The 6,431-nt window shown below is 40.7% G+C and overlaps 1 pseudogene; it reads left to right on the top strand.

Annotated features, from left to right (window-relative positions):
* Positions 1 to 412: 412 nt before the first annotated feature.
* The window catches only part of LOC149126310 (ras GTPase-activating protein 4B pseudogene), a 42,066-nt pseudogene continuing 36,047 nt past the window's right edge, over positions 413 to 6,431 (top strand).

The raw sequence follows: 6,431 nt of genomic DNA, 5'->3' as shown, positions 1-6,431 counted from the left end.
ATAGGGTACGTGGATATTTTGGATATTTATCTGGATTAGAGAAATACTGTTAATTTTTCATTCAATGACAAACACTATTTTTCATCACTGAGGATATAAATCTCCCCACCCCAGAACACTTGCATGCCATTTTTATATATATATATATATATATATATATATATATATATATATATATATATATAAAGAAAGACACAGAGAGGAGTCAACTAAGGGAGGATGCCTGATAATGAAGAGTAAAATTCAGTAAAATCAGGATGAAAGAAGATGAAGAATGCTGAATGACACAGTCAATGTTTTAATTTGCCGGTCAGAGAAAGCCTCACTGGAACCTGAGATTCAGAGGCCAAGGGAGAAGAGTTCACAGCCCTGGCACGTATCTGGAAAAAAGGTCATTTCCCAGGGAGAAGACATGGGCAAATCCAAACCCTTGAAACAAGCAGTGATGGCACTGCAGGTCCTACAGCAAGACAGGCAGGTGTGCATCCGAGTACGAGGGAATGTGATGCTTCACAGAGCTCAGGTATCACAGTGAAGAGTTCAGCTTTCCTGTGGAGTGAGAGGAAAATCACTCAGGGTGCTCAGAGGCAGAGGGACTTAGTCTCTTAGGGCTGCTGTAACAAACCACCTATCACTTGGAAATTGATAAACAACAGAAGTGTATTGCTCATGCCATAAACTCATGCAGAAGTTTATTCTGCATGCTGCAAACTCAAAGATCAAGGTGCCAATAGATTCGGTGTCTGGGGAGGGCTCAGTCCGGGTAGGTGGTGCCTTTTGTCACATGGTAGAGGCCAGGGAGACCCGTGAGGCCTGTTTCACATGAGTAATAAGCTCATCCATGAAGGCAAAGCTCAACACCTCCGAAGGCCTCCAACCCTTCTAACCCTTCTAATGGCAACACCTTGGGGCTTGCACTCCAGCAAAATGATTTTGGAGGGCACATCCACTTAGACTATGGCACGTTTTAAAAATATTGGGGAAACAGATTCACCCATAACATTGTAAGACTGCCTGATACTTCCTTCGCTTCTGTCAGCTTTCGCTTTATACACTTTTAAAGTTATTAATATGCTAATTGCCTTTCAGATAGATGGAAAGTCCATCTTTCCCTTTTTTGTTTCTTGCTTTTTCAGGCTTTCAGTGTTCTCATGCTTATTATTTGCCTGATGTATCTTTTTTTTTTTTTTTTTTTTTGACAGGCAGAGTTACACAGTGAGAGAGAGTGAGAGAGAGATAGAGAGAGAGAGAAAGGTCTTCCTTCCGTTGGTTCACTCCCCAAATGGCCGTCATGGCTGGCGCTGCACTGATCTGAAGCCAGGAACCGGGTGCTTCCTCCAGGTCTCCCATGCAGGTGCAGGGCCCTAAGCACTTGGGCCATCCTCCACTGCCTTCCCAGGCCACAGTGCAGAGCTGGACTGGAAGAGGAGCAACCAGGACTAGTACCTGGTGCCCCAACCGGGCCTAGAACCCAGGGTGCCGGCGCCACAGGCAGAGGATTAGCCAAGTGAGCCATGGCACTGGCCGTTTTATGTTTACTTAATATTGTACTTCCTCTTGCCATCTCTTATTTTTCAATCTAAGGATATTTCTTTAGTATTTATTTATATATTTTTATTTATTTTCATTTTATTTGAAAGGCAAAGAGACAGAGATCTTCTCTGTATTGGTTGATTTCCCAAATATCCACGGAAGCGGGAAATAGAACAGGTGGATGCAAGAAATCAAGAACGCAATCCAAGTATCCCATGTAAGTGGCAAGGATCCAAGGACTTTGACCGTCATCTGCTATTTCCCAGGATGAGATTTAGCAAGAACCTGGAATCAGCGACGGGGCTGGCACTTGAACTCTGGGACTGTGCCTTGGAAAGTTGCTATCTGAAGTCACAGAGTAATCTCTGTGCCAAATATCTACTCCTTTAGTGTTTCTTTTGGGAAGACAAACTTCTTCAATCAGAAGTATTTTATTTCACTTTCATGTTTAAATAATATTTCTCTAGATATAGAATTCTAAATTTTGAATATATTCTCTTTTTAAAATACTGCCTCTTAATGTTTACATTTAAATCTTGCCTCTTTGATGATTACATTTCGCTGTGTGCTGAAGTCCGGTGTTTCTGCTAAATCAGCAGTTACCCTTTAAGTAATACAGTTTTCTCCCCTTGCAGTTTGCTTTAGTATTCTGCTAATATTTGTCTTCAGTGTTCAGAATTTAAAGGATGTTTATATTCATTCTGGATCCCATCTTCCATAGCATTCTTTTCTAGAAGTTTTTTTTGCTTCCTCAATTTTCTGATGTAATGGAATTTCTAATATTCTTTTTTCTAAAAAAAATACCTTATTTATTTGAAAGGAAATAAAGAAAGGGATGGAGAACTACACACAGACACACGCAGTGTGCACACACACAAACACACACAGAGAGAGAGAGAGAGAGAGAGAGAGAGAGAGAGAGAATCTTTTATCTGCTAGTTCACTCCCCAAACAGCTGCAGCAGTTGGGGCTGGGCAAAGCTGAACCCAGGAGCCAGGAATTCCATCTGAGTCTTGCATGTGCGCTCAGAAGTCCAAGAACTTAGGCAACCCTCTACTGCTTTCCCAGACACATCTCCAGAGAGCTGGATAGAAAGTGGGGCATCTGGGCCTGGAACAGGTGCTCTGTGATGCCAGAGTCACAGACAGCAGCTTAACCTACTTTGCTGCAATGCCAGTCCCTGGAATTCCTCAATTTCTTGCATCATTTTACCAACTAGTATTCCTGGAGTTTTCTATTATCAGTTATATTTAAAACGTTTATTAAAGAGCACCCACAGGGGCAGGCGCTGTGGCATAGTAGGTTAAGCTCCCATGTGTGGCATCAGCGTGCCATATGGCACTGGTTTGAGTCCTGGCTGTTCTGCTTATAATCCAACTCTCTGCTAATGGCCTGGGAAAGCAAAGGAGGAACTCAAGTGCTTGGACTCCTGTACTCATGTGGGAGAACCAGAGGAAGTCCTGGCTCCTGGCTTTGGATCAACCCAGCCCCGCCATTACAGCCATATGGAGAATGAACCATATGACTTCTCTCCTTGCCTCTCAAATAAATAAATCTTTAAACATACACACACACACACGAGTTTTGCCAAGCTAATGGGTTTCAGCCTAACTTAAAAAGTAAATGACATACAGGGGCCAAATTAAACCCAGTTCTATAATATGATAAAATAGAAATCCTAGTTATAATATACATTCCATGTTTAGAACAAAGGGAAGCTTATAAGTTTTTAAACATTTGCAAGGAAAGTATACATGTGAATTTTCCCTGCATTCCTAACCTGTTAAAATTCCTTTTCCTTCTATCCCTACACCAAATCCTCTCAATAAGTACAGTCCAGTGATGTTGCCACATCCTCAAATAATTGTCCCTTGGAATCGAGTGGTCCATTCCTTTACATTGTTACCTTCACCAAACACTTCAGGACAGCTGGAACCACAGAAAAGCACTGAGTATTCCTTAGCACACATACAGCTTGTTGAAAAATTTCATGATGGTGTACACTGTCACACGAGTTTCATGAATATTTGTTGAGACTTTTTTTTTAATTCTGTGGTATATTTTGTAAAGTATATTTCATATTATAATTATTGATTTTAATTAAAGATCACATTACAAAAAGAACTCAATGTGAAAAATCTTGTCAATTTTAGAGGCTAATAATTGAGTGCTTTCCAAAAAAATCATGATATAGGGGCCATTGCTGTGGTATAGTGGGCTACAGCATCTGCCTGCAGCGCCTATATCCCATATAGGCACCTGTTCTAGTCCTGGCTACTTCGCACCTGATTCAGCTCCCTGCTAAGGCCTGGAAAAGCAGTGCAAGATGGTCCAAGTCTTTGGGCCCTTGAATCCATGTGAGAGGCCTGGAAGAAGTTCCTGGCTGCTGGCTTCTGATTGGCCAAGGTCTGGCCATTGCAGCTATTTGGGGAGAAAACCAGCAAATAGAAGAGTTTTGTCTCTTCTTTTCCTTTGTCTTTAACTCTACCTCTCAATAAATAAAATCTTTAAAAACAAGAAATCTTTATATATTCACACAACTAAAATTTGATCTCAACCTAGGAAAGTGCATACATTTACAAATATTCTGAAAAGTTTGTTTTGGCAATACCTATACATATGTCCTCGACCTTAAAGAAATTGAATTATCAAGTTATAGGTAATGTGTTGCTGTGGATTCATTTCTGAGATGAGGAGCATGGTGGGGGCAAGAGGCGCGGAGTCACCACACAGACCCCAGGAGTCAGGTGAAAGCAGGCCTGAGGCAAGCAGCCTGCAGACTTGTTTATTTCAGTTGCTATGGCAGCTTATATAGCCAAGGCAGCCAATCCGGTCAAGGCACGGTCTATGCCCTAACCAATCACACCCTGTTGCCAGGAAGTTTCCGAAGCCATCCAATCACAGCCTGTTGCCAGGCAGTTTCTGTTGCCAGGGGCCATCTTGGCATGGCCTTCTCATTCCACCACAGTAATGAATTATAGGTGTGGCTTATACTGGAAAATGATGATTTCAGCTACTCATTAAACTATGACTACTAGGCCACTCATCAACAGTTTCATTATTGAATATAATTTAATGTTTAAAATTTCAATTTTCATTTCTTATATTCAATCTATCTAATTTATACCTTATACCCAATTTTGGTTTCAATAACCTATTACATGCTCTGATCATATTAGGTAAGAGAAATTTTATTTTTTGCTAAAAAGAAAACTCTTCCCGAATTATATCCATCTTCAGAGCAACTTCATCTACCATCAAAGGTTGCCAGCTTTCCTTTCTCAGGAAAAGGCACTAAGAATTGGCTTCTACATGCTTTTAATTCCTAGTCTCCTTTCGATTAGAGCAACATTGAGATGGTGTAAAGTCAGTGGGATTACCCAGTTCACTTTATTATAGTTGCTTCTATTTCTTTTTATTAATCCATGATAGGGACTATCAAATTACAATGAGATTCAATTTTTCATCATTACTTCTACTGAAGTGGCTCTAATATTTTTTTTAATTCTTTGGTCCACATAATTTTTAGAAGGTAGTTTTTAGAATTTTTTTTTTTTTTTTTTGACAGGCAGAGTGGATAGTGAGAGAGAGAAACAGAGAGAAAGGTCTTCCTTTGCCGTTGGTTCACCCTCCAATGGCTTCCGTGGCCGACGCACTGTGGCCGGCCCACCGCACTGATCCGATGGCAGGAGCCAGGTACTTATCCTGGTCTCCCATGGGGTGTAGGGCCTAAGTACTCGGGCCATCCTCCTCTGCACTTCCTAGCCACAGCAGAGAGCTGGCCTGGAAGAGGGACAACCGGGACAGAATCCGGCGCCCCGACCGGGACTAGAACCCGGTGTGCCAGCACCTCAAGGCAGAGGATTAGCCTAGTGAGCTGTGGCGCCGACCCTAGATTGTTTTTAAGAACACACATTTACTTCTTTTATAGAGAAAGCAATAAGTAGAATTCAAATTGCATATTTTAACTGGATATTTGTATGAATTTTTTCTTAGGGTTGAATTAGAAATCTTATGTTGAAAACCCATAAGCAGAGTCCTAAAGAATATTCATATTGGGGCCATTAATTTATATTAACTGACTTTACAAGGAGTGACTTGTTTAAACAGACTTAGCATGGTTAGCAGAAAATCCAGCAACAATTTTATAATCTAGCGGTGTAATCCTTAGCGTAGCAATCATTTTACTTCCTCTTTTTAGAGTTACACTCTTACATACACATGGTTGCCAAAGCATTGCTGTACAAGTACCAATGCCTGTGTATATTTTGCTGTTGTCAGAATCTACAAAATGAGGTCTTTGAAGCATGTAAGAATACCTGTTCACATTTGGGAGAAGGGATAGAGTCAGTGGAATGCTGGGCTTCTTGTTCACATAAGATGGAATAGCTTAAGGCAATTTAGAAATCAGACTTAAAAATATAAAGGGTCACGCAAAGTTCACTGAAAACTGTACATTATCTTTCGACTTCACTTTTCCATGAACTATTCAAGTTCCTTCATATGACAGAGTGACCCCAAAAATCAAGATTGCAGGGACACAGACCTCGGAGGGAAAGGAAGACTTCATTCAAGCTACATTTGCCTTCAGGGCTTTTGCTGATTCTTGCAACAGGGCAAAAAGCCAAGAATGAAGAGAAATGATGATAGTTAAACAAAGAAAATCTGACATTGCTTTTGGTAAACTCATGGAACTGGCAAGAATGATACCTTGTTCCCAAGGTGATCAAGAGAGAAAAGATACCCACTATTTATGGTTTCCTCTCCTGATATTTTTCTTTAATTCTTAAACTCTGCAGAGCAAGAAGTTAAACAGCTATGCAGAATTTTCTCAAAAGGACAGTGGACTTTAAGTAGCTTTACAGTGAAAAGAAAGTGGTTCTATTAATTCCAAAGAG

The sequence above is a fragment of the Oryctolagus cuniculus genome, chromosome 6 (assembly GCF_051225735.1).
Source record: "Oryctolagus cuniculus isolate XC-2025 breed Fujian yellow rabbit chromosome 6, ASM5122573v1, whole genome shotgun sequence".
Lineage (NCBI taxonomy): Eukaryota > Metazoa > Chordata > Mammalia > Lagomorpha > Leporidae > Oryctolagus > Oryctolagus cuniculus.
Note: the sequence above shows the minus strand (reverse complement) of the source record. Positions and strands in the feature narration are given on the sequence as shown.